The sequence below is a fragment of the Canis lupus genome, chromosome 6, assembly GCF_011100685.1.
Source record: "Canis lupus familiaris isolate Mischka breed German Shepherd chromosome 6, alternate assembly UU_Cfam_GSD_1.0, whole genome shotgun sequence".
Classification (NCBI taxonomy): Eukaryota; Metazoa; Chordata; class Mammalia; order Carnivora; family Canidae; genus Canis; species Canis lupus.
Genome location: NC_049227.1, coordinates 55,048,577 through 55,075,574, shown reverse-complemented (window position 1 = coordinate 55,075,574; position 26,998 = coordinate 55,048,577). Strand labels below are relative to the sequence as shown.

Genomic DNA, 26,998 nt, shown 5'->3' with positions numbered 1-26,998 from the left:
CCCTATGAAGGATTTCTGGTTGACTGATTCATGCCAGAAGGTGAAGGATTGTATTACAAGAATGCCACTCAAACAAATGTATCAGAATTCCCACCTTACACCCAAACTTGTTTAAATGTCTCCTCTTCGACAGAGAAAGCAGCTGGCAACTTTTTTTTTCATTACGATTTTTTTTTTTAATTGGAGAGAATGTACACACACTGGCTATTTTTAGATGGCATCCTTTCTCAAGAGCAAAAGAGAGGGAGAGAAAAGAGTGATCAAGAAAAGAGAGAGGGAGGAAGAGAAGAAACAAGAAAGAAGGGAAGAAAGGCAGGCATGCGAGGCCCCTCAGCAGCCACATGGTGTAGAGGAAGGAAGGGCTGCTTCTCCGCACGTCTTGGCTCCTGTCCTCCTGTCCGCGGCTGAGCTAGTAAGGGATGCTGCACAACCCCTGCCTTCTCTCTCCTGGCCTGCGGCCCTCCTGTCTGCCAACCCCTTCCAGGTTTCCAAAGCAGAGTCTGGACCCCCGAGGGTGGGGCCCACCCAGCAGCTCAAGAGGCCCACACTCCTGTTAGTGAGGCCAGCCCCTCCCCACCACCTCCCTCTCCCCCCTCCACCCCCTCCCAGAAGGTCACAACTCCTCCCCTCCTTTCATGGTGTGTGCCTTGCCCTCCTAATCTGTCTTCCTGAATGGGAGCAGAACCACTAAAATCAGAGAAGTGCTCCCTTTGGAGAAATTATTCCTGTCTTTCCCCTCCGAGGAGGGACTTAGGTGCCTCCCCTCACTGTCGGGGTTGGTGGTCCCTGTGGGCTGGCCAGGCTGGGACACACTGTGGACTCAACTCCTCTCTGTTTCTACTTCTATCTGGGCAACCCCCGGCTGAGATGGAAGTCCAGTAAGTCTGGAACAGGAAGAAAGTCGCAGGAGGGCAGCACTGTAGGAGGGAGGGAAGGAGGGAAGGAGGGATGCTGCCTTGGGGTGAGTGGGGTACTCTGGGGCGATCCCAAGCCCAGGCCCCAGATCCTCTGCTCCACCAGCAGGAAGCTACGGAAGTTCGGCTTCAAGGCCCCTTGCTTGCATTTCCAAAACCCTGGGCTTCAATTTCATATTTGTAATTTTATTTTTTTCTTAAAGAAGGCATCTTGAAACTACAAAGGCCTCAGGGAGCCCCAAACCCAAGCCAGCCCTAGCTACCAGCCGGTTTGGAGCCGCTGTCCTCCTGTGATTACCTGCCAGGACTGCTCCGCACCGGCCCACGGGCCTTCCTAATTACCACTTCCCTGCCTCGCTGGCCTCCACTGGTCCCTATGTTTCCTGAACACACCGGCGGAGGCCAGGGCATCAGTCTTTGCCCCGGCTGCTCCCCGTGCCTAGAATGCTCCTCTCCTGACGCTCACCTGCTGTCATTGCAGGTGGGACCTTCCCGCGAGCCTGCCCTCACTCCCCGCCCATCCTGCTCGTGTCCACACCATCTATCACCTGCTAACACACCTCACAGGCTAGTTATTGATTGCTTCTTGTCTGTCCCCTCCCCGCCCATGCAAGTTCCACGAAGAAAGGGAAATTCAAATTCTGTTTCGTTCACTACCGTCTTCCTAGCATCTAATGTAGAGCGTATATTAGCCATTTGTTTAATATTTGTCTCATAAATGCATGAAGTTGCAGGACCTGAGGCAGGGGCCCTGGCTGCTGCTGTCTGAGGACAACTCTGACCCATGAGCTACCTACCAAGTGAGAGAAAAGAAAATTCTTTCTCAGGGGTGATTGGGCTTCTCAGGCTGGGCCGGGCCCCAGAGTGAGGCCGCGGGCGCCGGTGCATCCTGGCCCTGCCCGTCCGCGTCAGGCTGCATCCTTTGGGCCCTGGCCAGTGCTGCCACCCGAGAAGCACCCAGAAACGCTGAGCCTGTGATAGGAGTGGGGCTGGAGCCTACTGTCTGTGTCATTGGTGTCGGGGACTATGGGACTTTTCACGTATGTGTCCAATCCTAGAAAACCGTAGCCAATTACTAATACGGCCAAGAGTAGAGATGTTTAGTCAGAGTTTGGGCTAATTTCCTGCCTTTGCACATCTGGCAGACAGACACCGGCTGGCCCGGCCTGGGGACGCGGTCGTGCAACTCCCTGCCATGAGGCCCTTGTGTCATTTTATCCCCCTGGGGATACATCTCTGAGTGGGGTTCGTCCTGGCGCCAGGAAGAGGGCGTGTGTCTATGAGCTGCAGGGTGTGGGTGACACCAAGATGTCCACGGGCACCCCCTTCCTGGAGCCAGTGATCCACAGTCAGCCGGTCTGGACGCCCCCCACCCCAACCCGCCCCGGCAGACAATGCCGATGACATCATGGCAATTCTGGGCTTTATCTTGTCATTTAGGGTCGCCAAAGCTCTTCGTCACTCGTCTTTCATTTTCTGGTCATCCAAACCTGCAAGGAAGACAGATCAGGAAATATCATCCCATTTTCCACAGGAAGAATGTGAGGCTGGAAGGCTAAAGGATGCACAGGGTCACAGAGACAGCACGAGTCAAGGCCAGACTGGCTTCTGCAGTCTCAGCCGCACCCTGTCCCGTGTGCTCAGTGACACAGGCCCTTGGCACCCCAGATTTAACACTAGCCGCATCAACCATTTCCTAGAAACCTCCAAGCCCCCGGTGACATCCCGGCACCAGGGCTGGATTAGAGTCCTCCCGAGGTGAGGCTGGCAGCAGAGAGACCCTGGCCCCAGTGCCCATGGCACACTTGGCTTGCTATGTGTAGGTGACACTGCTATTACCATCCAACCGATAGGGAAACCGAGGCCGAGAGTTTCATTCAATGCTTCGAATCTTACCACAGTTGGTGGAGCCGACTCAAATTTTGAGTCTCCGTGTTAACAGCCCAAGTTCTGAAACCCTGAACCGTACTGCTCCCCTCTCCCTGCCCCATGCGAATGCAATTGTGCAGCCTGCGTGGACTCTTACACGTGTCCGAACCCACCTGCCTCTTAATTCATCCCCTGGTGCTCCATCCCCTTTCTCTGCTCCCATTCTCTTTCTCCCCCTTATCTCAGGGCCTCCTTCTCTTACCTTCTCTCTCTTGGGATGACCTGGAAACTCAAAATTCTTCCCTTTAAATCATGCGAACAGTCCATGTTGTGCAACAAGTGGTTTCGGGCGACTGGTGCTGAGCTCTGTACTAGATGCCGGGGAAGTGGCAGTGAATAAAACGTACGAGAACCCCTGACTTCATGACATGCTCATGCTAGCCAAGAAACAAACACAAACAAATGTCCAAGGTAAAGTCAGAAGGGATAAGGCTGTGAGGAAAACAGGGCTAGGGGAGGTGGGATGGAGGAGGGATGGGGGCTACTCTTTGAGTTGTAGGATCAAGGAAGTCCTCCCTGAAGAAAAGGTGCTTGGGCAGAGACCAGAGTCCAGTGAGGAGGGAGTCCTGCCCCTGTCCCACAGCAGAATGTCCCAGTGACAGGAGTGAGCTGGACATTTTCACCAGGTTTAGCAAAAATGATAATATAAAGAAGTAAAAGAAAAATTGAGCACCTATTAAATTTAAATTTCAGATAAACAAGTAATTTGAGACATAGTTAGACTTAAAAAATAATTCATTGTGTACCTGAAATTTAAATTTAACTGAGAATCCTGTATTTTTTTCTGGCAACCTAGACACATGTGGTTAAGGAGCAGCAAGACCAACGTGGCCAAGGTGGGGGGGACAAGAAGATTGGGTGACACAAGGACGGGGGAACTTGCAGAGGGAAGGGCTACTGACATCTCAGAAGCCATCTAGAATTGCTTCCAGTTCTCCCAGCGGAATTTTCTCTGGGCCGTCCAAGAAAGAAACATGTCCCATGAGTTGTGAACGAGGACACACCACTGGAGGAATTCATCTAGTCTGGGTCATAAAGACGGTTGTGTCTGCGACATCTCTTCTCCAAACAAGGTGAAGCTCTAGGAAATCCCCTGGCATTGACTTGAACTTGGGTCTTTTATCCAGGAAAGGAGCTGGATCCCGAGCAGTCGGACTGATGGAGCCGTTGTGGGATGTGAACTTCGAGCCCAGGGACTAAGCTGTAGAAGGTGGAGGGGTTGGGGGTGTGGGGGCATCTCCTCTCATGGTGGGGCAAGGTGGGTGGTAGAGCCAGAGATCAGCAAGGACTTTGGGCTCCAGGATTCCTGGAGACTGTGACCAGCTGGGGAGGCAGTGGGATCAAGCATCTGCCATTGGCTGTGGTGGTTTATTTGGGTTTCTAAGCTGGAGGGAAACCATGGTGACTGATCTGAGCTGTAAGCACTAAGGTTGAAATAGAAATCACCCTCTGAGATGAAAATGTAAACAATCCACAGAGTCTCCTCCTGGCTGACTCTGGGATCTAGAGAAAAGCAAGAAAAACCAGAGGAGACATTTTAGGGAAACTTTCCACTATAACCCCAAACACCTACTTCATGGGTCACCTCAAGGATTAGATGAGGAAATGTGTGGGAAGCGCTGTGCCTGGTGCATAGGACATATATGTTCAATGTACCTTCTCCATTCTACCCTCCCCTTCCCAAGTCTTGGCACCTGGATGGACCTTGAGTGCCTCAGGGAAATAAAAAAGAAGCAATAATGTCAGATCCTGGGCAGCCTGAAGCTCAGCGCTGCAACCGGACCTCCTCCCTTTCTGTAAGTAGAGACCCCGTGGGATTCAATGCCGGCGCCCAGCAGCTGGCCAATGCGTGTTCCTGAGTGTGTTGCATGGAAGTAAGTGGCCTCACCCCCAAGGTTCTCCTGGAGTTTGATTTCTCACACTCAAACCAACAGAGAAAAGGAAGTTAGGGGAGCCTGAGTGGGGCTTCAGAGAATTAGGAACAAGCTCTTCCCTGCCCATCCCTGTCCCCGGCTGTTGCCTCATAGCCTACTGAAACGCGGGCCAGGGAAGCAGCCAGCGCCCAGTACAGCAGCTGCCTTATAAGGACATTCGCCAGGCCTGCCAGGTGTGTCATCCCTGGGCCCGCAAGGAGACCAGTGACGTCCCCTGTGAGTCAAGGCTGGGTGGGTGAAGTGGCCCCAGAAAGCCTCATGGGTGGCAAGTGAGAGTTTTCCCTCCCTCCTTCCATGTTTCCATATGTTTTAGATTATTATCTCATTTACCTTTGCAACTGGAGAAACAGAGAAAGGATTTTTTGATTACAAGAAGTACTCATAAGCTATTGCTTCAGGAACAAAAGAAAGACTCGCTGCTGGGTTTTTGTTGTCGTTGTTTTTTGGCAAGAGTGTGGGGGGAGAGGACATGAAGAACATGTAGTTCTGTGGTGAGATCCCCTTGAGAATGAACACAGGGCAGCCCCTGCAAGGCAAAGCGATATCCGTAGTGAGGGAGAGCCAGCCTCAACCTGGGGGGGCGGGGGCTGCAGGGACCCCCTGCTTCCTCCTGTTGCCTCCCAACAAAGACAAGCCAGGGATGGTCGGGGAGCCCTGGGGAGACAGTGGGCCTTCTGAATTATATGCAGGCAGAGGAAGAGGTTGTGGGCCTGCCCAGAGGTGGCGTGGAGTTGTACTTAAGACAGAAGGTTTTGAAATCATACAGATCTGGGTGTGAATCCTGACTGTGCTGCTTTCACTGGGTGAACCTGAGCAAGTTAATTAGTCTTTGTAAGTCTTGACTGCCCCCTGTGTGAAATAGTTGTTCATTTAACAAATACCTACGTAGCACTTTCCAATGCTTTCCTTGCATCAACTCATCGAATTTTCATAACCAACCTAGAAAGCAGACTCTACCCTTCTCCCCCTTTTATAGGTGAGGAAAGTGACTTGCCCACGGTCACGCAGCTGGTCATTGGCACAACCAAAATTCAACCCCAGATTTGACCACCACCAGGGCCCGTGCCCCTAAGTGCTAAGCTTTGCTGCTGAGAGTTTATAATTGTGCACCCTTCACCTGCTAGGAGGATTAAGTGGCCCAGGGCGCTAAAAGCTCTTACCATCATGCCCAGTGCGTGGTTAATGTTCAATGAACATGACCTGTCATTACCCATTATCTAAGGGGTGAAAGATTACCTAGAAGCAGATCCTGAGAAAAAGGTGCTAGTGCAAGTGATTAGAAAGGTCAGCCCTTGGAAGAAACTGGTGCGAGAGTAGGGGGAAGCAAGCAGGGAGCTGGAGAGAGCCAAGGCTGCGAGATTTCAGAAGTGTCCCAAGGGCGTGACTTGTGAGCTTGTCTCTATTGAGGTGGTGCTGAGTGTTCCACTCACTAAGTCTGAGTCCCCGGCTAATGGGTACCCCGAGGAAATGGAAACAGCGAGGCCCTTCTGGGCTCCGGGCTTGTAGGCAAAACCATCTAATCATCGGCCCACAGCCTTCCAAAGGGAGTTGCAGGTATGGGACTATTCGAAGAAACACATCAGAAGGCAGGTGCCCCCACCAATGCAGCTGAGCCCGAGGCTGGATTGAATTTCACCATCTCCCCCATCTCGTCTCCCACTCCCGGATTCCCCTCACTCTCTGCCTGCACTTGTGCTGGTCTGGATGCCCTGCTTGCTGAGGTGACATAGACTTTTAACCCTGGAGGGTCTGGACCCCCGGTTACCAAGCCCTTATCAGGTGTGGTTGCTATCTTGCCCATCTACAACGAGAGCTGGGCACCGAGACATACCCCACAGGACCCCCTGAGTTCCAAACCTGTTCCTCCCCATCCCCACGATGCAGCAGCAGTCCTACCTCCTCATGACGATCAGAGGCAATCACTCTGCCTTGTTGGGTATATGCATTGTCCCCATTTCTGCCACCATGGCAACTCTATTCACAGACCCATGATGTCAGCACTGGGGTGATTGAGAGCAGGCCGCTCGATATCTAAGTGTCAAATCATCCTGTTTCCCTGGTTGTTGAGTCTGATTCTATAGTAGATTCTCTGCTGGGCACTCAGGTATAACAATTTCTACACTTCAGGCCCCTCTGTATACTCTTCTGTATGACCTCAACCCTGATCTTCTGGTCTTGCTCCTTCCAGGGCCTGACCGGGCAGCCAAACCACTTACCATAGCTCAGGACTCACAGTATAGTCGTACCTAAAGCCATTTGTCTCTCTTCACAAACTGGATGACAAGGTACTCTTCTCCTGTGTCACCTCACCCCTGATCTTCTGGCCTTGTTCCTTCCAGGGCCCTGACCAGGCAGCCAAACCACTTACCACCTTCTCTTTGCAGAGTTCCCTGATTGGAGCTGTGACACTAATGCATTCTAGTCTCGGCTCACGCCAGGGTATCTAGTGAAGCCCTTCATGAACTGGCCTGGATTTTCTGTTTCTCGTCTGCCAAGAGGCACCGATGCAGTGGGAAAAGGTGATATATGAGTCTGGTCAAGTTAATCAGTTGGCTCCCTCATACCCTCTGGACCTGCTCCCTCATACCCTCTGGACCTGCTCAGGCCCAGTCCTGGATGTGCCATGATCACTGTAAGATAGATAAGGCTGGACCACCCCAACCTCATGTCGGCCTATGATACACAGCTCTAGATGCAAAGCTATTTGGTGACTTCTGGCAAGATGTTCAGTCTCTCCCCATGTTCAGAAGCCTACCAACACTTGCCTTTCAGAAAGTTCAGACTTTTTTGCTGCAGACAGCATGCCCCTGCTCCAGAACTCAGAGATCCACACTGCAACTGTCCAAATACAACTTGTCAGATACTCATGGTACTCCTATTTGTCACAGATACCTCCTGCCCAGGGGATTTTTTCCAGTTTATGGAGCCCAGGTGGCAAGGCTACATGTGCCACAACCTGGACAAGAGCCCTCTCTCATTCTGGGACCAAGTCAAAATTGCCAGCTGTTTGAGTCCTCGGATAAATGGGATGGAGCTGCATTCCCAGCCCTAGCGGGACTTTGAGAGTTGAGGGCATCAGCCTGTTCTGAACACTAATATCTTGGAAATGGATGGCACTGTCTCTTGTAATGTTAGAATGAGCAACAGAGCTGGCTGGCACAGAACCCTAGGGAAAATCAGGAGGGGGAGAGGGAGTGTGGGAGACTAAGAATCCTGGGACAGATGCCACTCTCTACAGGCTCTGAGTTGTCACGGTGGTGAGTCAAAACCAATTTAAGACTCACTCTTCAGCTCACTTAGTGAACCAAACTCAACACTTTCCAGTATGGCCACTCAGTTTGCTATGCCAGTCTAAACTTGGGAGCGTAGGGAATCCAGTACTTCTGCTTCCCATGCCATGGCCCCAACCCAGGCAAATTGTGTTTCTGCGCACTCCAGTTCCTTATGGTCAGAGCAACCAGCCTCCATGTGTGTGGTGTCCCTGCCCCTGGGTTCACTCTGTGACTTTTGCACAATCCCAACTAGCCCTCTACTTCCCCTCGCTCTGTTTCTTCATCCTTTGCACAGCCCCAAGGAAGCATATTATGTGGAGGAAAAGAAAACACACCCTTTAAGTATTCACGCTTTCTTTGAAATGAGGCATGTCTGCCAGCTGCCCAAGGTTTCTGGCTGGGGGTCGGGCAGGTTAGGCTTGTCCGATGACTGGTCCACCAGGCAAGTGTGTTTGGCCCTCGCCTAACAGAGAAGTTATTTTCGGCAAACGTTATGGGGGATTTACTCTCATCCAGGATGATCCATTTTCCCACTATTTCAGTTGTCTTCCCAGAGCCCTTCTACTCTGGTCCAAATCACACTCGGGGAAATTAACTGTTCACTGTCGTTATCATCAGTTGTGTCCCCAGTTATATTAGAGGCTACCCGAGGAGGCCAGAGGCCATGATGTTACTTCTCTTGGAGCCCCCGAGTGCCCGGGCCTGGGTTGCATCCTGGGAGGCCCTTGGTGAAGTGAAGTGAATCCAGGAATGCAGCACCCTGGGACCCGCACGCCTCCTCCTTACAAACAGGCCTCCTCCCACTCCCCACCCCCCCAGTAGCATGTCCAATCACCCAGCCCACTGATGGCAGAACTAGGATCATTGCACAAGGAAGTGAGGAGACACAGAACAGTGACTGGCCAAGGGCATGGCCTTTGCCAGACCCCATGTGAACTTGAGCAAGCTACCATGTCTCTGTTTCCTTTTCTATAAGACAGATGGCTAGGAGGCCACGGCTCAGGGCTGATTAGAAGAACAAGTAGGCGGATGGATGGAAAGTTCATGGCACAAGGCCTGGAGTGGAATGAGTGCTCAAGGAACATTTATCAAGAGGAGAAATTTAACTTCAAAAGAAAACCATAGAAACTCAATGAAGTATTTGGCACTTCTAAGCATGTAGCACAGTTTTGTGAAATAGCTTGACATTTCCAATTTAACTCTACCCAGAATGCAGTCGGGAATGGGGTCTTTGGGCTCCGTGAGCACAAGACAGTTCCCCTCTGAGAGAAGGACCCACCCAGCTCTGAACCTTGTCCGGGCTACACTGACACTGAAATGTGCCTCGACCACACAGTGACCTGCACACAGCTGGCGGCCAGGAATGGAGACGTGCAGTTATGCAACCAGAGGCAGGATGGAGAAGTGGGCTCCACCACGTTGCGAAGGAAGGGCAGCAAAGTTCACAAGAGCAAAGCTCTTCCCTGTTGACAAACGCTGTCCTGCCGTGACCTTGCTTGCTGCAGGTTGGTGGGAGGTGAGGGGTCTCGGTGCCCGGAGCCCTTCCCACACCCACACCTGGCCTGGGCTGTGTCCCCTCAGCTTCTCTGTTGAGTTCTTCATTATGTTTATGCCACCTCCATGCATTCTCGTCCTCATCCTCCTGCCTGTCATGGTGAGCTTCTCCTGTTTCCAGAACCTCAGCAACAGGCGCATCCTTATTCTCTTCCATCGTCGTTGGTGTTTTTATCATATAGGCACCATGCACCTGTTTGTTCATTTGTTGGGTGCTTTACGGTATGATTCCATTAACCCAGAGTTCGAGGGCTCGCCCCTGGCCGGATCTGCTCGGGGCTTGTATCTGGGTGGCACGCTGTGGGCAGCGGCCTAGCTGACGCGTCACATCAGAAGCACTTCACATGTATGAACTCCTATTTTACCTTCCAAACAACTTTAGCAGCTTGCATTCGATCATTATCCTCATGTCACAGCTGCAGAAAGCAGTGCGGAGAGGCAAAGTGGGCCGCCCAAGGATCCCCAGCAGGCAAGGAGCGGAGCCAAGATGTGAGAGAGCAGCTCCTGCCTCCAGCACCCACGTTCATACCACGGCAGCGCGCTGCCTTGGCGAAACAAAACAAAACACACACACAGAACGTGGAAAATGATCGTTCCAGGAGGCCGTAGTAACTTAGTGGTTACCTTTAGGGGTAGTTACTAGGTACTAGACAAGGGATAGAAATCGGAAAGGGATGGGGGCGGCGAGGGGTCCTAGGGTTCCGGCAGTGGTCCACTCACGACCTGGGTGGTGGTCACACGGGAGATTGTTTGGCAGTTGGTTGAACTACAGGGGTCCCTCATGCAATGCCTATTATGGAAGAGTAGAGCGTGAGGGCACCAAGCCTTGTGACTGCGCCTACATTATTAGGGGTTGACTTCTCAGCCTCCTCCGTTCCATAGTGCTGTGGGGTCCCCTTGCTGCGTGCTGTGGAGACTCCGCACCATGAAGCCTTCGGAGGGGAAATTACCTCCTGAGCCCTAAAGGAGCCAGAGTGCCTGAAAGGGCTCATGTTGTCTAAGTAACTGCCATCCTGGGCTCCCTAATCCCTGGGTCCAGGCCCTGAAAGTAGGGGCAAGGGCTTCTTCTAAACTTCCACAGGGGATCTGAGAGGTCCCTCGGAATTCTTCCAGAAAAATGTACCAGGAGGCCCAGGGCCATGCCAGTCTGGGAGGAAAGGGCAGGGCCTCCAGTCCTCCATGCTCTCATCTTGTCTGACCTGTGACCTCCCAGTGCCTTGAACCTCACCTCCACACCATCTGAGGCCCAGACAGGGACAGCAAACTCAGATCTCTGCCTCCTCAGAGCCCTCTGACTGGTGACAAAAAGCCATCGTCCACTTCTGCCCAGAATGCGGTTCTACCTTTTTCATGGGATTTTCAAGTGGTAAAGCACGAGTCTGCAGTGGGTGGAATCCTACCACGTTACTGTGTTCTTTTCATTGCTCCTCACTCCTTGTGGGGGGCCCCCACGGTGTCATACCTCCTGGGAGGAATGACTCGTGGCTTTGGGGAGAGTCTGTCTCTACCGCGCTTCAGGGTTCTGGCACTGGCATGCTGATGATGACTCCAGAATTCCCCTTCCCTCCCCGAAACAGCCCTTAAAGTCCAGCTTGCCTCCCAGCTCCCCCTCATGGTTCCATCCCTGTAAACTCAGCAGTCAGCAGAGTCCTGTCTCCTCCCCACCCCCTCACTCCCCAGCCAGCTCAGCCTCTCCCAGGACACTCACTCCCACATCAGCATCCCGCAGGCCTCCCTGCTGACCGTCTAACACTCCCCATCTTTCTAATACTCACTAAACACTAACATCTCCAGAGCATCTATGACACGGCGGACACAATGTCATTATCTCATTGAATTCCCATTAAATATAGCTCCTGGCACATGAGAGGGGTTCCATAAGTATTTCTGGACTGGATGCATCCTCACAACAATCTTTCGTGGGAGATTTTATTAATCTCTCATTGCATAGATGAGAAAAGTTAGGCTCAGGGATATTAAATAACCAGCCCAAGTTTAGACACAAGTTAAACACAGTGACAAGTTTAGAGCTGGGATTCCAAAGCAGATCTATTTCTAGAACTTATGTGTTCACCGCATTGGTTTATTGCAATTTATTGGTTCACTCAAAAAATATTAATCCAGTATCTACTATGTGCCAGGAACTATTCTAGGTACAGGGGATACAGCAGAAAATAAAATAGACAAAACCTCTGACTTCTAGAGTTTACATTCTAATGAGGGAGACAGGCAATAGCTGTGATAAACATTTATCGTATGAGATTAACAGGGGTAAGAGCTAATGAAAAATAAAGAAGGGAAGGAAAGAGTAGGGGTATCATTTTAGATGGGGTGAGCAGGAAATCTTTACAGAGAAGGGGATAGGTGAATAAAGACCCAAAAGTAGTGAGGGAGACAAGTCCTCAGAAATGCAAAAGAGCAGTAACACGTGCAAAGGCCCTGAGGCAGGAGGGTTCTGGGTGAGTTCTGGCAACACTGAGGAGGTCAATGTGGTTACAGCAGAGTCACTGAGGGAAAGAGGACTGGGAGCTCGGAGACTAGCAGGGCCAGTTCACACTGGGCCTTACGACATGGTACAGAGTGATATGACCACCGAGTGCCATGGAACTCACTGGAGGTTGTGAACAGAGGCATGCCATGTTCTGATGTGGCTTTTAATAGGATTAAGAAGATTACTCTCGCTATTGGTGGAGACTTGAGAAAAAGCAAGACAAACTCGTCAGCAAGGAGACCAGCTAGAAGGCTGTGGCAAAAATCCAGATAAGAGTTACAGTGGCTTGGATTGGGCTGGTAGCAGTGGAGCTGGTAGGAGCTGGTAGATTCGGGATATGGTTTTAAGATGGTGCCAACAGGATTCCAGACCCCTCTACCCAGCCGCAAGTCCCCTGGCACCTCAGACACATCATGCCTGAAACTGAACTCATTTTCCTCCCCCAGGAAATTTTCATCCCTCCCGTACTTTTATCTGTGTTTATCCTACTCCCATCTAGATAGTTGCCCAAGCCAGATACCTGCACATCACCCTGATTCCTCTCTCACGTTCACCTCCCACACCCAGTCGGCCACTTGTCCTGTCCAGTCTACTCTCTCCTTCTTCGTCCCAGCCTCCTCTGCCTTCACGCAGAACCACATCCCTCTGGCCTGGACTCTGTCAAGTTTCCATCCTCCCATGCGGTCTCAGCCAACTCCACACCGTACCAGATGGATCTTTATGGGAAGCAGACCACATCCATTTAAAACTCTCCAAACACTCTGTGTTGCCTGTTGAATAAAGTCCCAATCCACTGGGCCAAAGCTGTCTAAAGGAAATATAATGCAGGCCAGTTATGTAGCTTGGAATTTTCTAGTAGCCACGGCCTTAAAAGTAAAAAGGAACAGATGGCATTCATGATAAATATGTGAATCATGCAATGCATTTAAAATACTATTTTAACATGTAATCAGCATACAAAATATTAATGAGGTATTTTCTATTCTTTTTTCATGAAGTCTTTGAAATCCAGTATGTAGTATATACGCACATCTCACCGCGGACCAGCCGCATGTCAAGGGCTCATGTCAGTGGCAATGAGCGGGCACCACGTTGGGCGATGCGGCTCTAGCTGGACAGCTGAAGCCCCTTTCTTCCTGGCTTTTCCTACCTGCCCTGCAGTCTCATCGCTGCCTGCCTTCCACCCCCCCACAACTTGATCCCCATGCCGGCAGAGCTCGATTCCTTGGAGTGCCCGGGGCATGGCACACCTGACTCCTGCCCTTGCGTGGAAGCTCAGCAGTGCTTGCGCGGGCTCCACAGATCTGCCCTGCACATCTTTCCCACTCATCATTCGGGGTCGCCCCATTGGGGCCTGACGTTCTCCATGGTGGGAGCACCCACACCATGGAATCAAGGTTCTGGGGAGGGCTGGAGAACCGTTGGTTAAACAGGCAGCGGCACATCACTGCACCCAACACTCCCCTTACAGTGGTCCTTGCTCAACCCTGGTTCAGCCGTAACTTCTCCTCGTTCCTGGTCTGTGTCTGTGTGCACCCCTTCTAGACTTCCAGTTCAGGAAAATAGAGCCTACTTTTCTGCACGCAGTTCTTGGTGTATGATAGAATTCCTCCCTCCTCCTTTGGTTTCTGGTTCCCTGAACATCCTATCGTAATAGCTAGTGTACAGAAGCAGCCATAAAGAGAAAAAAATTAAAATATAAGCTTAGAAATGAGACCTTTCTGGGTTCGAATCGCACCTCCTCTACTCACTGGTGGTATGGGCTCAGGCAACATGCCTAACCCTAATGAACATTGGTTTACCTTCCTGAAAACAGGTTGGAAAACATACTCAACCACCAGATTAGTGAGATGATGAAATCACATAACTTGTTTAGTCCAGGGAGTAGCATACACCAAAAACCCATAAAGCTTTGGATATTATTTCACCCTTCAGGATTTATTTATCATCTGTATAAAGTAGTTGCTGAAAACCTTTTTGTTAGAGTGAATGCTGAAGGAGATTTCAGAAGTTCTTCAATCCCCATTCACAGGGTGTATGAGTCAGAATTCCAGCTGGAGACAGGTGGCACACACACTCAGAGGGCTGACTAAGGAGACTTTATTGAAGGACAGTTTACAAAGGTCTGAGCAGGCTTATGCCTATTGCCGCCTCCAGGACTGACGGTGTGACGAAGAGGGCATCTCCCAGTGAGAACTGTGGCTGCAGGAAAGGTCACACAGTGGGAGCTGCATGTAGCCTTCTCTAAATGGATCTAGCAGCCTTCAAACCATTGTGGAGGAGGTTGGATGGATAACCCACCTCACTTTCCTTCAGTTCTTCTGGAGGACTTCCCACCACTGCTTCCTCTTAACCAAGCCCAACTGCAAGCCCAAGGGCCAGGAGCCTTTGGCAGCCTCTTGGACAATGAATCTGATGGAGAAGGTGTCAGATGGGCTGGAGGCCCAAAAGGAGACTTGAGAACAGAGTCTTCGAGTGGCTCTGAACCACATCAACCTACAGGTGTCCAGGCTTGCTAACACACCAGAGATGATAATCATCCATATCGGGCAGAATTTCCTTGATTCGGGCCTTGAAGGATAACATCAGATAACAAGCATTTATATGGGCTGAGTTTGATTATTTTATCTACGAGTCTGTTCTCTCAAACATAAGAAAGCTGATTTCATCCCATAACCCTTCCACTTTGTTGGCATCCATTCATTCTTAGATGTGGGAAGTTCTTTCCAACAACCGACTTAAAAGATTCCCACAACAACAGAAATACTTTGTATCTTAACTTAGCTGGATGGTACTGGAGGAGAAATAGCAGTCATGGGAACAGAGAGTAGAGGCATTCTCTTCAGGGATATGAGCACAGCCTCATCAGAGCAGCTATGAGCAAATGAAACAGAAAAGAAAATTCAGTGTGTGGAGCAGGAGAAGAACTGGTATATATGTAATCTTCATTAAGCCACTTCTGTAGTATTTTTACCTATATCATCACCAAGGTTCTTTTAATTTTTTTCCTATGGTCCTCTTCTTTAGCCTTCTAATCAGCCTCTAAAAATAACCTAACAAATATCCTACTGATTCTAGAACTGTTAAAATGCTGGATTGATCATTTTTCCTGTTGGTGTATTCCTGGAAAAAATTTATGTTTTCCTTGGGAAAACCTGGAAGGAGGCTGTAATAATTTCCTGGCTTTATTCTGAAACCTATTTGTCTCTTACTCTGGTAAGGATGGTTAGGACCAGGAGATCAGTTTCACTTTCCTATCTATTCTAAAGTATGCTGTTCTGAGTCTTCTGTCCCGCACTAACAATTTCTAGAAGTACTGGCTAGAGCCCATTCCACAAAAAAGAGGTGGGGAAGAGGAAAGGCAGGCAGCAAGGGATCTAGATCTAAGCAATATTTTGATTGGTCGAGTAGAGTGTAAGTCCCCGGGAGGGCAGGGACCACCCATGTCCCTGGTGTCTAGCCTGGCACCTGGTACAAAGCAAGTGCCCATTAAGAATGACTCAGTGAATAAATGCACAGTGCATGCTAAACACTTTCAGGTAGGTGATAGTGGAGATCTGATTTTTCACACGGGAAAATGGAAAGCCCAATGACATTTATGTCAGCAGTGTTGCAGGCCTCAACCCCAGGATTATGGCTTCTAGAGCAGTGCACCCACTACTTCCCATCCAAGGTGTTGCCTCCTTCATGAAACCACTTTGCTTTGCCTTGGCTATCCCCTGCCCAAAGTTCAGCTTTTCAGTAATGAGCCTGGACTATAGGAGCTGGCATGATCAAGAGTTCCTCTTCCCAGAGTTAATTATGCTATGTGTGCTGCTGTCTCTCTCTTGTTGACCTTGCCCCATGGATCTTCTCCCTCCTGATCTTAAAATCTGCAGCCATTTGGGGGCAATTCGGAGCATGTCCCAGAGACTGCTCTTGGAGTAAACTATTGTTGAGATATTAGAAACTTCGGCTGCCCCAGAGCCACCACCTACCAGCAGTGGTCTCTGTGACCCGGTGTCTTGGCAGTTCCTGGGGCATCCCTGGTCTGAGCGGAAGCCTGGTTAGTTTCCGGCTGCCCTAGGGTACCAAGTCAAGCTGTTACCTGCTTCCAAACAGTTTCCCTTTCCTCCCTCCAACTTGTCACCATGGGCTCCTAGACACCCCTGGCCTAAACGCCCTAGTGAAATGGTGAGGACAGTGCCTTGTCTGAGTTGCCCTCCACCCCACAACCCCCAAGATCAGCGCTTCACTGTCCAGGCTTTCTCCCTCCCGGCAGCCAGACTGACCAGCTCTGGGACCTCTGCTGCCTCTGCCTGTTCTGGTTCCCTTCTCTGCGATAGAGGCAGCCCGGGGGCTGGCAAAGCTGAGAGGCATGCCTTCATCTTTCTGCAGGTCCTTCTCCCCCATTTATAGGTGCCACTTTCACAAAGCCTTGACTCCTGTGTGTTGGCCTTGGGACGGTGCCACATTTAAGCACAGGACAATAGCCAAAATGTAATTTAAAAGGAATTTCATCTCTGCTTGTCCCTTCCACAAGTCATCACGGACAGGAGACATAGAGAGGGACTCTGAAACATAATGAATATTCTTTTCTGTCTCATTTGCTCATAGCTGCTCTGATGGGCTGTGCTCATATCGCTGAAGAGAACTCCTCTGCTCCCTGTCCCCATGACTGCTCTTTCTCCTCCAGCCCCATTCTCCTCCTTCCTTACGGTTTTATTGCACAGCTTACCTTGGCTTTCCTCCCAGCAGTAAGGAATCTTACTTCTTTGGAAGTGAGGAGTGGGGAGTGCTCAGGGGTACAGCAATTAAAGAGCTCTCTTTAGAGTACAGCTTTGGGGGGGGGTAGCAAACAGAAGTATCGGACCTATAGCCTAGACATTTTCCAGAATAGGCATAGCCTTCATGATTTCGTTATTAGATACCAACATTAGAAGCACATTTCTAATTGATCCTTATGACGTGTAAGGTGCCCTCATCAAATGTTACCATCCCAGCTGGTAACTACCCCTGCAAGCCTCTGTAAAGCAACACCTCTGCTCAAGTGCAGATCAGGAACTGGGCTGAGATGAGTTCTAGTTGAACAACTTTATCTGGTAGAGGCAGGGAAGACTGAGACTACATCATGGCTCTACCTGGTGTGCAAGAGCCTATTTACCCATTCTTTCACTTGTTCACTTCATTCATTCATTCATTCATTCATTCAACTGACCAACCAAGATTTTCTGTGCAGGCATTATTAGTCTAGCTCTCTACTAGATATGGTAGAGGCAGAGATGCATAAACCTCAGCCTTCACCTCCAAAGAGCTCACTTTATGTTGGAGAGACACATATGTGACCTCATCAGCTGTAACACAGCTGGGTGGTGTTACAGCAGACACAGAAATGGGAGACCGCGGGGCCACTGGAACAGAGTAACTATGTCTGACATGGGTCAGGATATCTCAGTCTAGGAAGGCTTCCCAGAGGCAATATTTGTGCCAGGTCAAAAAAGAAAAGCAGAAATGTTTCAGATGAAGAATGGAGCACAGGCATTTTGAGCAGAAGGCACAGAATGTGGCGCCGTGGTGGCATGAAAGGGGATGCTACCTTGGGGAAGAATGAAAAGCTCAGAAGGCATGTGGCACAGTAGTAAGAGAGGATACTGGGAAATACATGAGGGCCAGAATGCAAAGGACCTTGGCCATTTAAATATTTTGGAAGAATATAGAAAAAAGTTTAAATTTAGCATACTCCCCATCATTAATTAAAAGTTACAAAAGTAAGATATGAGGGGAATTTCCTCTCTGCCCATCCAAAATAACCTCACTGAGGAAACCTCTGCCAAGACTAGAAATTGTTCCTTCTTTTTCCAAAATTTAAACAGGGATTTTTAAATAAATATTTAAATCACATTAAAAAAATAATAAAGTATTCTAGAAGTAATTATCTGCAATTTTTTTTTCCAGTTAGTAACAGAGATATTTTTACAGGTCAATTTATACAGAACTATCTTGTTATTTTAAACAGGCAATGAGGAACTCACAAGGACTCTAAATTTGAAGGTGAGTGAATCAGATCTCTTTTATGTGGAGGCTGGACGAGAGAGAAAAGACCAGGGAGTCAACTCTGGAAGGTAAGGGTAAGAATTCCATTGGAAAGGCCACAAGAATGAGATTTAAGAGCAATTTCTAGGTTAAAATCAGCAGTATTCAGGGACCAGTGATAGACATGCCAAGCAGAGGATCTGGTGAAGGTTCATTTTGTTGTGCATAATAGAAGCTACTCAGAGTAGCTACAGAAGAAACATTTGGAAGGAAAGATGGAAGAGTGGAACTACAATGTGGCCTGAGGATGTTTGAAATCAGAACTAGAAATCTCTCAGGAGTCAAGATCACGGACTACTCTTTCTAGAGCCTTGGTCTTTCATTCCAACCTCTCTCTGAAGGCCCACCTCGTTGTCCTCTGTCTGCTTTGTGTACTGTGGCTCCTTTAGCTGTACTAGGAGGCTCTACAGAGCAGGCTCCAGTATAGATAGATCGTGTGTGTGTGTGTGTGTGTGTGTGTGTGTTCAAAATTCCCTGGGCAATTTCAACACAGAGCAAAGGTGAGAAACCTCTAGTTGGCATGTGTTCACTGTCTTGAGACACCATTCCCAAGTTCCCAGGAGAGGATGTGATTGGTCCAGACGGGTCAGGGTCAGGGGTTGCTCTGGTCCAGTCAGCTGCATGCATCGCGGAGCACCATGCAGAACAAACTCGGTGGTAGCCCGGCCTCGAGGACATGGTAGTGGAAGGGGAGGGAGGGAGTGGCCTGAGACAACAGGATTTTGTGGTTCCACACAGCACAGGCAAATCAGGTTTTGTGTTTACCTCTTGCTCTGTCCCCTAGAGACACAGCCCTGGCCTGAGTGAAAAAAATGAGTACTCTGTGTCACTGGCAGCGGTCCCATCACACCCCTCTCTGCCTAAAAGGGCAAAGGGAGCTACTGAGTCCCTGGGCGTCCGTCGCAGGCCTGCCGGGTCCCTCCAGCACAGGGAGCCAGCACCCCCTGAAGCTGCCCCAGTCTCCAGCCACTTAAGCAAGTGGGGATGGCAAAAAGCACGCCTCCTGGGAAGTAGAAGCAGAGGCAAACAGCTGTAAAATGATACTTCATTGGAGTCAGCTTCTTGTTTGTCAGAATGAGTAAGTGGGAGTGAATTGTGCCTTCATAGTTCCATCCCGGTTTGGGGGAGGAAGAGGACCGAGAAAGAACTGACCAGAGGAATCTGATTCCTCCAGGAGGAGGCCACTTAATGTGTCTTCCCCTATATTTACCTGCGGTTGTTAGGCTTCTCCTCCCACTCACCTCAGCCACTCTCCTTAAATGGAGAATTCCTCACATAGGGCTTCCACCAGAGGAAGGGAAGTTTGGCGACATTTGAAGGGACTTAGCCCAACCACAAGAGATTTCTGTTTCCTGTTCCTCCAACTCAAAGTCATATTATTCTGGGGAGAACGGCGGCCTTAATATAGCTGCAAACCTCAAGAACAGCCCAGTGGTGGGTTTGAAGCCAGCAACCTCTTTGTGTTTCTGTTTTGCTAGGGTCTTATCTTCCCTTTTAATATCCTACCACCCTTTCAACACTCTTTCCACGCTTCGCCCACTCCGTAATTTATGGATGTGTTTTTGAATGATTTTCTTCAGTTTTGTTTTCACACCTCTGGAAAAGATAAGGGAGTTCGTTGTTACGCCAAGACAGAAAATTTACTTCAGACTCAAAAGACCTTATGGCAAGTTCCAGATCTGCCACTTACTGGTTTTGTAAACCTCAGGCAAATGACTTGGTTTTCCTCCCCCATTCTCCTATGGCTGTGTTTATATTTCTGTTATTCTGTGTATCACATCTCTGTATCCTAGGAGATTTTAAACTTCTTAAAGCTAAGCTTTTATCTGACAACCACAATGCCTAGCATAGTGCCTGGCACATAGCAGATATCCAAAAAATATTAAAATTTAACCTCTCAGAGCATACCAAATCAAATAAGGCAATTCATGTGATTTACAAACTGTAAAGAAAAATACGTGTCTCAAAGCTGTCACAAAACCATTACAAAAATTTGTATTGTTTTTTAAAAATATATATGGTCTATTAAATTAATGTTACTTTGTATTTGGAATGTTTAGGGTAAGGGATTTGAGGGGAAAGACTAAGATTTCTCATTCGCAAGGATTTTACTAATCACATGACTTAATCTGTTTCTAGCCTAAGCCTCTGTTCTCCCCTGTGGTGTTTTTTCACTCAATCATATAGTTTAATGGTTGATATATTTGGTTTAAAGGATGATAGCTCTAAACCAGGGTTTCTAAACCTCTGTACTATTGACATTTTGAGCCAGATCCTTCTTTGTTGGGTGGGGTAGGGGGGCTGTCCTGCATATTGTAGGATATTTAGCAGCATCTCTTCCAGTCTCTACCCATTAGATACCAATATCACTTCCTCCCAGTTGTAAGAATCCAAAATGTCTCTAGACATTGTCAAATATCAAATGGAATGAGGTTGGGGGCAAAATTGCTCTCCTTCCCTTCTCTGTGAGCACTACTGCTCTGAAGTTTTGACTTGGGCTTTTTTTCTCTTTCATCTTCTATTATTAAGTTTCTCAGTATTTTAAATGCATAAGCTCAGGTTACTTAAGCTCTGAGTCCTACTCAAAGCATTTTTTGCTGACTCGGGTTTGAAGATATGCAAGTCCTTCAACACATCTGATTAGTCAGAGAAAATTTCCCAGCTCTTGCCAGAGGAATTCCCTCTTTCTGCTTTACCCTTCCATTCTCAGGGTTGGTACTCCCTTTGTATCTATCCTTTACTCCAAGACTTCAAAGATCAAGCCTACAATTCTATCCTCATTTCTTCTATGGAGCAGGCAGGCTTCTCACCCTTCGGCCTCTGAAGGCCTGACTTCTCAGAGTTCCCCAAGTAGACACATAATTGTGACCCCTCTGTGAGCCTCATTGTACTTAGAGACCCTAGGTCTGTCACATATACACATTTTGGCATGGTCCTTTCATATTACGACAAGGCACAAGTCTCTCTTAAGTGAACTACACCCATGTTCCTACTTACACAGGTACTTTTGCTCTTTCTCTCCTTTCCTCTGCATTTGGTGTCTCCATGGACTTACTCCAATTCACAGGCCATGACTTAACTTTGCTAACCCTTTGATAACTGGAGCTAATGACAGTCCTCTCACTGCAGATGAGATGCCTACTTTCTGCCCCTTCCCTGCTTACTTACCTTCTTTTGAAGAGCCCGGAAGTTCATGCTCTTGTTTGACATTTATTTTCTCCAACATGCAAAATCTGTTATTAATAGTCTCCACTTGTTTGCCTCTGAACTTGGAAAGCATGGATTTACCAAGTACAGATGCTACCCACTTCTGTGCACACCTGTGATTCTGGCCCTCCACAAATGCCTCTCTCCTTGCTAGAAAGGATACTGTCCCATCAATGGAAAATGCCCCCTATCATGCACACTGCTTCCCTATCTCCTTGAGAAACCACATTTAGAATGGGACTTGCTGTCATCTGATTGCCTTATGGTCATGTTGGATGCTCAGTGTCTTATATGTAACACTTCTACTTGCTTTTGGAAAGAGAGTTTGCTAACTCAAAATTGCTACCTTAATAAAGTAGTATGACTAGCTACTCTTTAAGATAATATTATGAAGATATTGTGAGTTGACATGTTAGAAGACAAGAGAGTAGTTAATTAGGAGCCCATCTGAAGAGGAAATTTGGAAAGGCTGTTTAATGTGTCCAAAATGTTTTAAAATAATTCTCTCCACATTGACAACCACCAGCACTCTGAGTCCCAACTTAGTGCCTACTATATATCATTTAAACCTTGGTGAGGTTTTATTGGAGATAAATATTAGTATACCTGTCTAACAAATGAGGAAAATGAAACTCCGAGGTGTTGTGTGAACTTGACCAAAGGCACACAGTAAAGTAGCAAATTTGAGATCCAGTCCAAAGCCAGATAAAGTGAGATGCTTAATATTACCATAAAGAACAGAGATTTTGACAAAACTCTGAAGCACAGTAAGATCTTGTCCAATGCCAATAATTATGAAAAACACCCACAAGTATAAAAAACACCCACAAGATTAGTGATCAGAAGACCTGGATTTTAATCTGCACTGGACTAACTTTCTAGCAGAATGACCATGGACAAACAAAATTACCATGGCTGAGCATCAATTTTCTCATCAAAAATAGAGATTAAGGGTTTTTGTAAATAATTATATTAACTACTGTTTTACAAAATGGTAGTTTGACCATAAGCATTTCCCAGGAGTCTCATCATTCAATGGTGGGAAGAACCTGGCTTCACTACTCAAGTCGAGTTAGACAGCCATTGCCAAGGCTGTATGAAGGTAATGGTGTTCTCTTTCCCATAACATCAGCGATGACACAGGGAGAGTGACCATGTCAGGCCACGGGGGAGCCTCTCTAGTAGGCTGACCACATTTGGAACACAGACAGGGCCTCTTCTGAGTAACCACAAGGAAAGGACAAACAGACTCTGAGGCACTCCTCCAAGTGGCTGGCCAGCGCCCATGGGCTTCAGAGCACTGTGGTTAACCCTAGAGTCTGTCAGGAGGGAAAAGTCCCAGCTCTTCAGCTATTTGCTTCCACAAAAGTAAACCAAAATGAGTCATATAAAGATGGAGAAACCAGCAGAGACAGCCTTCCATGTAAGGATCACCAGAAAGAATCAAAGCTGGAGACAGGAGAATTCAAAGGACCTGGGCGGCTGATGTTCCCTCTCAGTGAGTCACTGTGTAAGACACATGGCAGGATGTGAGCTTGTGTGTGTGCATGTTCACGTTCATGTGCAATGAAGGAACTTTGTGTGTTCTTCTACCCTCCCCCCCCTTGGTTGGTTTGCCAGCTACTGTCCTACATCATTTTTGTGGATTGGAAACTTATACAATATTATTATTAGAGGGAGAACTTGGTTCTTTTTGATATTACAAAATTGCTCTTTGAAAAGTTTGGATCAATTCAATTTTCATTCTCACAAATAGAGTATAAGAGGATCAGTTTATTTCACCAATGCCAACTTTGTAATAGTATTATTTTCCCCACATATATGTTTTTTAAGATTTATTTTATCTATCTGACAGAGAGAGAGAGCATGGGGTGGGGGGAGGGAGAGGGAGAGAGAAACACAAGCAGACTCTGTGCAAAGTATGGAGCCCGAAGCAGTGCTCGATCCCATGACCCTGAGATCAGACCTGGGCCAAAACCAAGTGTCGGAAGCCATCCAGGCACCCCTCCATCTATATTTTTAAAGTCACACCTACTTGTAGGTCTTACTTTAAATTACTTTCATATAGTGTATAACATTATGAAACATCTCCTTCTCCCCCTCCTTACTCTGTTCCACTTTCTATGGTAACCAACTTCAGCCAACCGGATTTTAGTGCTTCTGATGGTTGCCATAAAATACTAAATAATATGCTTATATCTCGGTTTCTTGATTTATCCACTTTCTAGTGTTTTTTGACTGCTGCACATGAGGATTTGTGCTAACTTATCCTCACTATATAATTGAGGAAATTGTCCCTCTACTCTCTCCTCCTCACCCCTTCCCCCCTCCACTTCCTTCACCTCTTGTCTTCTGTCATTACTGCCCCATTCCTTTTATATACTTACTAGGTTTGCAATAGTCATTTTATTTTATTTCATTTTTAAATATTTTATTTATTTATTCATGAGAAACAGAGAGATAGAGAGGTAGAGACATAGGCAGAGGGAGAAGCAGACTCCATTTAGGGAGCCGGACGTGGGACTCAATCCAGGATCACGCCTTGGGTTGAAGGTGGTGTTAAACCTCTGAGCCACCCAGGCTGCCTAATAGTCATATTCTATTCTGAAACCAAAGTTAAGCCTTTCATACTTTTTCTAAAAATTTATTCTAAATTTTGAAAATCAATAAGCAGTTTTTATCACTGTAAATAAAAATTATTTACTGAAGAACCAAGGAAGGAAATAATCCTAAGCTACTCAAAAGAGAATGTTCAAAAGTCAAAATCAAGTAAGTCTTCTTTTCTGACCCTAATCAGTTTCTCACAACTATACCTTAATTTAGGTTGCTTCTCATTTGGATCAGGATTTTACTTCTGATTTTTGTTTTTTTCTGAGGTTTCTACTTGCTTTTCTTTTATAAACTAATTAACAGAAGAAACATATATCCTCACTACCATATCATTAAGAATATCCAGTTTCTTAAACATACCAATTTTGAATGGCCTAGTTTTATCTGATTGTCTTCTAGGTATGTTCTAGTTGCTCTCATGTGGATTTTTTTTTTATTTTAATTACACCCTTAAGTTATTTCTAATATTTCTTGGATCCCATGACTTTCTTTTTCTTGGATTCCTCTTTCATCTTATTGGAGAACACACAAATAATCTTTCTTTCTTTTTTAAGATTTATTTATTTATTTTAGAGGGAGGAGGGGATGAGAGAGGGAGAGAGAATCTTGAGTGGACTCCACACTGAGCACAGAGCCTGACAAAGGGCTTAATCTCACCACCCTGGATCATGACCTGAGCTGAAGGCAGACAGTGCATAAATGTTTGAATCTTTGCCTATAGGCATTCTGAGAATTAAAAATCAATTGTGGGCAGCCCAGGTGGCTCAGTGGTTTAGCGCCGCCTTCAGCCCAGGTTGTGATCCAGGAGACCCGGGATCAAGTCCCACATCAGGCTTCCTGCATGGAGCCTGCTTCTCCCTCTGCCTGTGTCTCTGCCTTCTCTCTCTCTCTCTCTCTTTGTCTTTCATGAGTAAATAAATAAAATCTTAAAAATAAATTAATAAAAATCAATTGTTAGTTTTTGTAACATTGTAATTGTGTAAATATTAACTGAAAGATTCAGTAGTATGGTTCTGAAAAACTCTTTATGTGCCCTGATATTTGGTAAAGTTCGGTTGAATTGATAATTCTAGATTTAAAAAATCACATTCCTTCAGCACTCAAAGGCATTGTTCCACTAGGTTACTCTTCTGGCATCCAAAGTTACTGACAACAAGACCATGGACATGTTAATTCTTATTCTTTTATGGTACTCTATCTTTACTCCCTGGAAACATTGAAAATCTCTGTTTGCATTTCATGTTCTAAATTTTATCACAACATGTATGGGTTCTTTTAAAATTTTTTGTTTGCTCAATCCTCAACAACTCCTTCTAATTTGAAAACTCTTTGCTTTTATTTTAATAATTTTTCCCCTTGGGATGCCTGAGTGGCTCAGCAGTTGAGCATCTGCCTTTGGCTCAGGGTGTGATTCCGGAGTTCTGGGATTGAGTCCCACATTGGGCTCCCCGCAAGGGGCCTGCTTCTCCTTCTGCCTGTGTCTCTGCCTCTGTGTGTCTCATAAATAAATAAATTAAATTAAATTAAAAATAATAATTTTTCCCCTTCATGTTCTTTGTTCTTTCTGGAATTCCTACCAGATAAGTGTTAGACATCTTGACTTGATCCTACATGTCTTTTAACTTATCCCTCATATTTTTCATCACTGTCTTTTTGGTCTATATTCTGGAATACTTCCTCAACTTTACTTTTTAGCCCTTCTATTGAAGTGTTTAGTTTTCATAAACTCTGGCTGTCTTTGGTATATCCACTCACATTTACAAGTATATGTTAAAAGGTAGAGCATATGGACTTGCACGGCTCACTGTAGATATAGGGGTAGAAATCAGGCTGACTGCATGCCCCCTCCTCAGGGCCAACACAAGGACAGCCTCACTCTGGAGGGGCCAGCCTCACTCAAAGAGCCCTAGACCTCCTCCCAGGCCAACTGTTAAATTCCCCTAAAGAGCACAGTCATCTCTGAAGGTGACCAGTACACGGCTGGTGACTCTGCACCCATGGCAGGGAAGTGGTGGGAGTGAGGGTGGGCAACCGGCTCAGCTGCTGCACAAATCACCCTGCACATGGTCATCCTGAGAGCCAGCCTGCACTCCATTCCTATTTAACCAATCTGTCAACTCAGGGCTTGACATCCCTTCCGGATCCCCCAGGGAGACGGCTCTCCTTCCAGGAGTCCAACTCTCTCACAGTACCATCCTTTCAAGCATCCTGGCTTCCCCTTCTGTGGTTTATTTGACAATTCAATCCCATTTGCTTTCCATTTTCTGGAAAACCATCAAAAACTCTGCTGACATGCCTACCTGCTGCTCTGTGTGCCACTGAATTTATCCCCTTGTACACATCTTTCAATAGGTGTCTGAGTGGGAGGGAAAGATCTAGATGGGCCCACTTCACTTGGAACTAAAACCTGGAGTAGTACTATTAAACATTGTAAACTTCATCTGGGAGGCAAATATACATATCATCTTCCACTTGCCTTTCTACAACTTTTAGTGGGGTTGAGTTGTTCTCATATCTGATCGGTCATTTAAACTTGTTCTATGAAGAGCCTGTTTACACAATGAGTGGTTCTAGACATCATTCAGGCCCAGCAGATGTTCTGCTTCAGCTCCTTACCCGGACCCAACTTTAGGTTGCCAAGACACGCTGCTGTGCTGCTCATGAGCCTTTAACCTTTGTGAGTAGTAATTCATTGTTCTTTATGAATTATTAATCCCCAAAGTAGAGCTATTAATTAAAAGAGCTGGACATTCTCCTTTCTCAATTTTTCTTCCTGTTCCTTTTTTCCTGACGTTGTTGAGAAATTAAGGGCGAAGAGAAAAGGATGCACCACATCGTGATATTCTCTCCTGAAGGCAGGTTTCCATCTTGTCACCTCCCTGAATCCTGACTCTCTGTTCTCGGTGTTGTTCTATGAAGGACTTGAGGTTGGAGCCACTTCTGCTTGCCCATAAAAGTCCTCTGGAACATGCCAGGCTGGCACTCCTGCCCTGTATGCCACTTCCCAGCAGGACA

At 47.3% G+C, this 26,998-nt stretch overlaps 1 long non-coding RNA gene across 3 annotated transcripts in view; it reads right to left on the bottom strand.

The window, feature by feature from the left end:
• Positions 1-628: 628 nt before the first annotated feature.
• Positions 629-26,998, bottom strand: part of LOC111096385 — a 58,785-nt gene continuing 32,415 nt past the window's right edge. Inside the window, exons 4-5 of one of the 3 annotated variants that reach the window (XR_005361194.1) lie at positions 3,046-3,220; positions 629-2,404 (exon numbers count right to left, since the gene is read on the bottom strand). This is a non-coding gene — a long non-coding RNA (uncharacterized LOC111096385). Of the gene's footprint in view, positions 2,405-3,045; positions 3,221-14,135; positions 14,969-26,998 lie in introns of those variants that run through there. The other 2 variants (XR_005361193.1, XR_005361195.1) reach the window with 2 other exon arrangements.